The sequence below is a fragment of the Podarcis bocagei genome (assembly GCF_964188305.1).
Source record: "Podarcis bocagei genome assembly, chromosome: 1".
Lineage (NCBI taxonomy): Eukaryota > Metazoa > Chordata > Lepidosauria > Squamata > Lacertidae > Podarcis > Podarcis bocagei.
This window is the reverse complement of record NC_138125.1, coordinates 23671432-23678913: the sequence shown is the minus strand read 5'-3', so window position 1 is coordinate 23678913 and position 7482 is coordinate 23671432.

Here is a 7482-nt window from a genome sequence, read left to right as displayed (position 1 = left end):
GGTTTTTTTTTTTAAAAAAAACGGGATACTAAAATCTATTCCAGATGAATAGATGTTGTATATTTCTATCTTAATCCTTAGGTGGAAACATGAGGGGGGGAGTTAAATATATTGTGCTTTGTTAAATATAAACTCTCCAGTTGTACTTCATTTCTCAAACAAGTCTCCTAATTTAATATGGGCTTTTAATTCATTTGACAGTTTACTTAATGATGCAAGGATTTTCTGACAAACGTTTACTGTTACTGGTGCAGATTTATTACTGGCATCATGTAGTCACTGGTTTCAGCTCCATCTTGGTGACGAAGGCAGGAGCGAAAAGCTCTTTGGGAAATAGTTTTTCGCTTCTGCTTTTGTCACCAGGATTCAGCCATAGTCCAACCCAGTGACCACACGATGCCATCACAAATCTGCTCTTCAGGTATGTACCAGCTGTACTTTTTCTATATACAGCTTTCTATACAACCAGGACTTAATAATCTTGGGCCTAATTAATGAAACAAAGCAAATATGGAAGAAAGGTTGAGGCACTTAGTGTACTAACTTGTTTTCATCTCTCTGTGTGGGCATAAATCGTATGATCACATCAGTTCGCTGTGCATTGGGTTGCAGGTTTAAATGATCCCGAAACAAAATGTCATATTCATGAGGAACCCTCTTACAAGATTGGTAAAGATGTAACTGGCCTTCCTTAAAGTTGTCTTTTAAGAGAACCAAAGGCAGAATTGTGTGCTCCCATCCAAAGCAAACTCCCTTCCTTTAACCACAGCCAAGGCTAACTCGTTTCTTTTTAACCAGGTTCATGGTCAGGTTAAATAAATTGATTAGCTTCTAAACTGGTGCCAATATATTCCTTAGCTGCAGTTGTGATGAAATGGGAGAAACTCGCTCCTAGAAAGGGAATTGACCATACAGAAGGAGAGTGTGATATTGTGGCCACCTCCCATAAGAAAATCCTGTCTTCTAGTCTTCGCTTGCATTCAAACTGCATGCGTTCATCAGTATATGCAGATCTCCCATGAGAATGGATTTAATGGTTGGGGCCAGTTTTGTGCATGTAATGGACAGGATATGTAAACATGGAGTTTCGTGTGCAGCCCTTTTTATAAAAGCTTATGTACAGCTCTTTTGTGAAACGTATGGGCAGCATAAAAGCATTTTAAAGTAATCTGAAGCAATCTTTAAAATGACTGGTTACTCTTCCCACATTTAGAGTTCATGCATTCCTCAACTCTGTAGGACAATTTATGTATATTTGTACAGAGATGGCACATAAAATATTAGGCGTTAGCATCCTGCTTGAGACCTGTGGTCCATCTTGTCTGATGTCTCCTGGTGCTGTAGTGCAGAACTGAGGTGGGCATATATAGAGAAAGTAGCGGTGCTGTTACCTTCTACCTGTCCCCAAGGCACTGATTTAGACCCTCTACAGCTTGGGACCAGGTTACTTTAAAGATGAGCTCACTGTGTTCTGCAGGAGAAGACAGCTTGCAATCAGGAGGTCCATTCCACAAGATATCAGAATCTGGGCACTGTGGGTTAAACCACAGAACCTAGGACTTGCCGATCGGAAGGTTGGTGGTTCAAATCCCCGTAACGGGGTGAGCTCCCGTTGCTCGGTCCCAGCTTCTGCCAACCTAGCAGTTCAAAAGCACGTCAAAGTGCAAGTAGATAAATAGATACCACTCTGGCGGGAAGGTAAACGGCGTTTCTGTGCGCTGCTCTGGTTTTGCCAGAAGCAGCTTAGTCATGCTGGCCACATGACCCGGAAGCTGTACGTTGGCTCCCTCGGCCAGTAAAGCAAGATGAGCGCCGCAACCCCAGAGTCAGACACGACTAGACCTAATGGTCAGGGGTCCTTTTACCTTTACCTTTTTACCTACCCTTTGGAACTCCCTCCCACTGCATATCAGACAGCCACCTTCTCTATTGTCCTTTTGGTACTTGCCAAAGACGTTCCTCTTCAAGTCTTCTAAAACCTTAATCCCGGTTGGTATCTGCCTTGGATTTCAACTGATTTTATGTTGTTTTAAATGGTTTCTATATTTCTATACACAATTGTTACAGGTGTTTTTATCGATACAACTTTTATGTATGTTATTATATTGTATATCACTTCAGGATACCTCACAGGAAGCAATTCTTGAATGAAAAAAATAAAAAAATAAATTGATTTTAGGTTTAAAAGGCTTGTCAAGCAAGCGGAACCAGTGGGTGCATTTCAAAATAAAGCATTTACAAAGGAAGAAGAGACCGTACTGAATTCTAGAAGCATCTTTTGCAACTGGGGCTATAGGACGCCTACTACTTTTGTAGGTAATTGCTGTCTGACCCTTGCTAGTTCATTTGGAAAAGTCAAGCAAAGAGACTTCACTGGTCTCTAAAATAATTGTCACAAGAAGTTCTTTACTGGGCTATTGGAGTTGTCTCTGCAGTTCTTTTCACTCTTTGATAATGGCCTTGTGGAGAAAGTGTGGTATCCAGTGAAGTTAATTTTCCTAGGAACAATGCTTTAAAGGGCAAACTATATATTTTAACATCTTGGTATTTTTAAGAAAGTAAGTATCTGCTTCAGCCAGTTAAACTTAACTGTGTACTGTTTTCTGTAAAGTATAAGCAGCTTTAAAAGCACACACTGAGCCTTTAGATGTACAAATAAATGTGTGGAAATTTGAATTTTTCCTGTTAGCAAAGGGAAAATCGCCTTAATGTAATGCCTTCCATTACCTTGTGGCAATCTCACACCGTACTTTGTGTAGGTAGATCTAGGTGTCTAATCCTGCTATTTTCTTCAGCACCATTGAACTCAGTTGGACTTATTTCATGCAGGACTATAAAGTTAACACAGTGCAGAAAGCATGCTTAAGTTACAGGTTTCATTATTTTGATGGCAATAACCACTGAGTGAGACCAAATGCCTAACTTATTTTGAAACAGGGAACATTGACTCAAAAAACGATTGGTTAAAAAATAATAATGTATAAACGTCATCCTCTGTGTAAGAATTTCATGGCTTTTAACTTGGTTAAAGACATCTAAAGGTAAAGGTACCCCTGCCCATATGGGCCAGTCGTGTCTGACTCTAGGGTTGTGCGCCCTTCTCATTTAAGAGGCCAGGGGCCAGCGCTGTCCGGAGACACTTCCGGGTCACGTGGCCAGCGTGATGAAGCTGCTCTGGCGAGCCAGCACCAGCTCAGCGCACGGAAACGCCATTTACCTTCCCGCTGTAAAGTGGTACCTATTTATCTACTTGCACTTAGGGGTGCTTTCGAACTGCTCGGTGGGCAGGAGCTGGGACCGAAAGACGGGAGCTCACCCTGCAGCGGGGATTCGAACCGCCAACCATGCGATCGGCAAGTCCTAGGCACTGAGGTTTTACCCACAGCGCCACCCGCGTCCCCTTAAAGACACCTACCTATGCATAATTGTAGCAAAGAACATTTCACTGCATAACGTTAGTAAAGTATTTCTGTAGGTTCTGTATGGAGATGGAGAAACTCGTGTTTGCCATGAGACGAATGACTCGAAAGCCTTGTCTCTTGTATCATGTGAGACACCGTGCAGAGATTCCAGAAATAAACATTCTGCCAGTTAAGACCATACCGCTTCATCAAGCATTTTGAGCAAATGTTTATTTTTATTCAAGAATTAGAGGTCTTAATGAAATCTGTACTCATTGATGTTCAGCTCTGCTTTACTTGTACAGTGGTACCTCAGGTTAAGTACTTAATTCATTCTGGAGGCCCGTTCTCAACCTGAAACTGTTCTTAACCTGAAGCACCACTTTAGCTAATGGGGTCTCCCGCTGCTGCCGCGCCGCCAGAGCACGATTTCTGTTCTCATCCTGAAGCAAAGTTCTTAACCCAACGTACTATTTCTGGGTTAGCAGAGTCTGTAACCTGAAGCGTATGTAACCTGAAGCGTATGTAACCTGAGGTACCTCTGTATTGCATTTACCAACTGGATTTTATTTTTTAGTTTCCCATAGACTCTTGAAGATATAAATTGGAAATCAGTTATCCCCCCCTCCCCAAATTGTTCTCCACCCATCTTGCAAGGAACTCAGAGCAGCCTATTGGCCTCATAACAATATGTTCTGTTAAAAACAAACACCCCTCCCTATTGAATTGAGCAGTACTATTCTAGGGCCAGCTGTTAAGAGGCTTGCAGACCCAAATAGAAGGAAGTGGCAACTCTTCTGCGAGAGCAATTGTTGTAGCAGAGCTGCCTGCGTTGCTAAGTAATTTTGTTCGTAAATGGTCTTGTACTTCTGCCACTTAAATTAATCTATACCGAGACCAGTTCTGCACAGTCTCTCCATCCAAGTGACATGATGACTATTGAGTAGCAACACTTCATCCTTTGATCATCCACTTGTCTCCTTGGATTCAGGTTGTCCAAATAAGCATAACATGAGTGTAGCTTCTGGGATAGTTTGCTGTTGTGCTTGTGCGCAGCTAAGTCTGGCTGTGTGGAAATTGCCTCTAAAGATGGCTAGGGCTGGGCGATGTATCAATACAGCACCCAACACCGGTTTGCAGACCACATCGACACCAAGCCTGTGGGCCGAACGCAGTCTTGTTGCATGGGTTGGGTTGGGGTTAATGAGGCCAAAATTTGATGCCTCCCCAGCCCACTTTCTTCTAAAAGCTGAGAAAGCACCAACTAGGCTTTGGGAAGGAGGTGGGAGAACTCTATTTTTTATAATAATTTTTACTAGTTTTCAATTACAATAATCCAATAATAGCCTCATTATATCAATGCCAAATTATAATACAACTCCTAATACGAATCATTCAAATACCAAATTACATAATTTAGGTGGCCCCCCGCCTGCTAGAATTGATGGTTCAATGATTTACTTTGTTTCTGCGTTCCAAAATTTTAATTGATTCAATTACATTCCAGTCATAATAGTAATCCCTTCTACAATAGCTGCAATGTTTATAACTTCTATTTGTGTTGACACATTAAATGGTTTATAAGACTACAAGTGAAGATCTCATACTGTATCCTTGTTTCTCCTGTGTGTGGCATTTATTCTGTCCATATTGTTTGTTCCTGGCCTTGTAAAATATTATGCCTATCTTTTCCCGGTTGTTGCTGCTAGCCATAATGTTATTCCAAAAATTTCTCCCTCAGTCCCGTGCTTCTTTGTTTTTGCAACTTTTAACAACTTGTCAATTCCTTTTTTCTTTTTCCTTTCTCCTCCTGTGATGAGGTTGCATTTTAATATTTTAATGTTTCAATATTTTAATTGTTGCATTTTAATCTTGTTTTTAAGTTGTATTCATTCAACTTGTTTTTATTATTGCTTGTTAGCCGCCCTGAGCCCGGCCTTGGCTGGGGAGGGCGGGGTATAAATAATAATAATAATAATAATAATAATAATAATAATAATAATAATTATTATTATTATTATTATTATTATTATTATTATTATTATTATTATTATTATTATTATATTTGTTAATTGTTAGAGGTGGGAGAATTCTGGACCCTGTCAGAGCCCTCACACCACCTCCCCAAATCCTAGCACCTTGCTTACCTGGCTTTGGGAAGACAGTGCGAGGGCTGCGGGAGGCAGGGAATCCAATGTTGCTGAGGGCCACAGAGAAAGGCCTCAAGGGAGCTGAGGGCGATGGGAATCGTAGGCCAGAACACCTGGAGACTACCAGGTTGGAGGAAATTTGCTTACTCTTGATAGGGTTCGTGATGGGAGTCTTTCCCACTCCTATCTTGAAGTACCAGGGATTGACCCTGAGACCTGCTACACGCAAAACACATACTCCACACCTGAGCTGAGCTCCTTCCCCTAAAGTTCTCAGTCCCCTTTCAAATGTGTGAACCTCCAAAAAACAGACTCCTGTCACTCTCTGATCAGAACAGCTTCCCATAAGACAGCATCTCTTGACACAGCTCATGAGCTTTTATCTGTTTTTCACAACCTGGATGTGTTTATAAAACCGTTAGTACAGAGCCCATCTCCCCTGCCTTTCTAGAATTGCCTGACTCCAGCCTCGTTGCAACTAAGCAATTAAATGCACAATAAAGTAGCATTTTGAAAATACATCGCGGGGAGGGGGAGGGGGTTATATAACCGGTCTTTAAAATGATTATTTAGCAGCTGGAATTCAGAGAAGAGAGAAACAGCACCACATGACTGGGCAACGTTGCATATTAATAAACTGGCTCTGCATGGCATCTATTGTGAAGTTGGCTTGAGAGGAATGGAAGCATGTTGTAGCTTAATGCATGCTTGCTTGGAAGCAATTCCTACAAAGTTCAGTGGAATTTACTCCCAAGTCAAGGATGAATGAAACTGCAGCCTTTATTTTGTCTGTTCGGATATCACCGTGCAAGTAAGTGGCTGGTCAGCTGTTCAGTCTGATTGCCAGATTCTCTTGCATTACTCTTTGGATCCAGCAGCTGTGCTTTGCAGAATGCTTGGAGCGGGAGGAGGCGACTGGGCTGCTTTCTCCCTCTGCACTTTGCTGGGTCACATAAGTTAACGTTGCATAAAAACTGCGGCAATCTGTTTTCCTCGCACGCCAGATAATCCAGCTGCATTAGCCAGACAGTTAGTCTTCCGGCTTCTGCTACTTCCATTCATGTAAGGCCCAAACCCTTTTCTCATATTACTCCTGAGGTAAATTTCAACCAACCTGAGTGAGAACGGGATTTTGCATATAGACCTACAGATTGTTTTACATAATTTCATTTATGATGCTTTGGAGGGCTCTCCCCTCCCCGGCTTTCATAATCCCTACGATTTGACTAATGCACAATATTGCAAATGCATTCCTACCCGGGCCAAGAGCCTTTAAATCACTTGTGGATCTCTAAACCTCTTATGCTGATTAAAAGTGTTAAGGTTTTTTGTTTTTTTATGTAACTAGAGCAAAATTTAATTTATGTTGCCGTCAAAGGAATACTCTAATATCACCTAACATGTTCCCGATTATGCTCCTGTTGGAGTCAGTGGCAAAATCTGCAGCTGTAGCTTGATTGGGCTGTATCTGTGATCTCAGGGCTGCCTGCTTCAAGCTGCAGCATTGTAATTCTGGAAAGCTCAGGAAGGTGGTGACTCAACTGCTCTCCACCCCCCACCTTGTATCATCTGTAAAACTTGTATGCAAACTAGAGGAGAGTTTACCTTTCATACAAGCAATGCAATCATGCATGCAATTATTTTTATTTCTTAAATTTTATATACCACTTGATTGTGGAAAACCTCAAAGCCTTTACAAAAAGAATAAATAGGATTATTAGTAAAACATTAAAAAAAATTAAAACCAGCTGTCAGGGCTGCCACTCAGTCCCAGCTCACATAGGACCACGTTAGCCAGCGTTCAGGTTAAAAGAGTCTTTATTGGATTACAGCTTCCATTTCCAAACTGCAATATGCAGCCCTACTTCTTCTAGGTCAGACCGGCGAAGACCCGTCTGAGTCTCCGCCTCTAGCACACCAGCTTAATACCC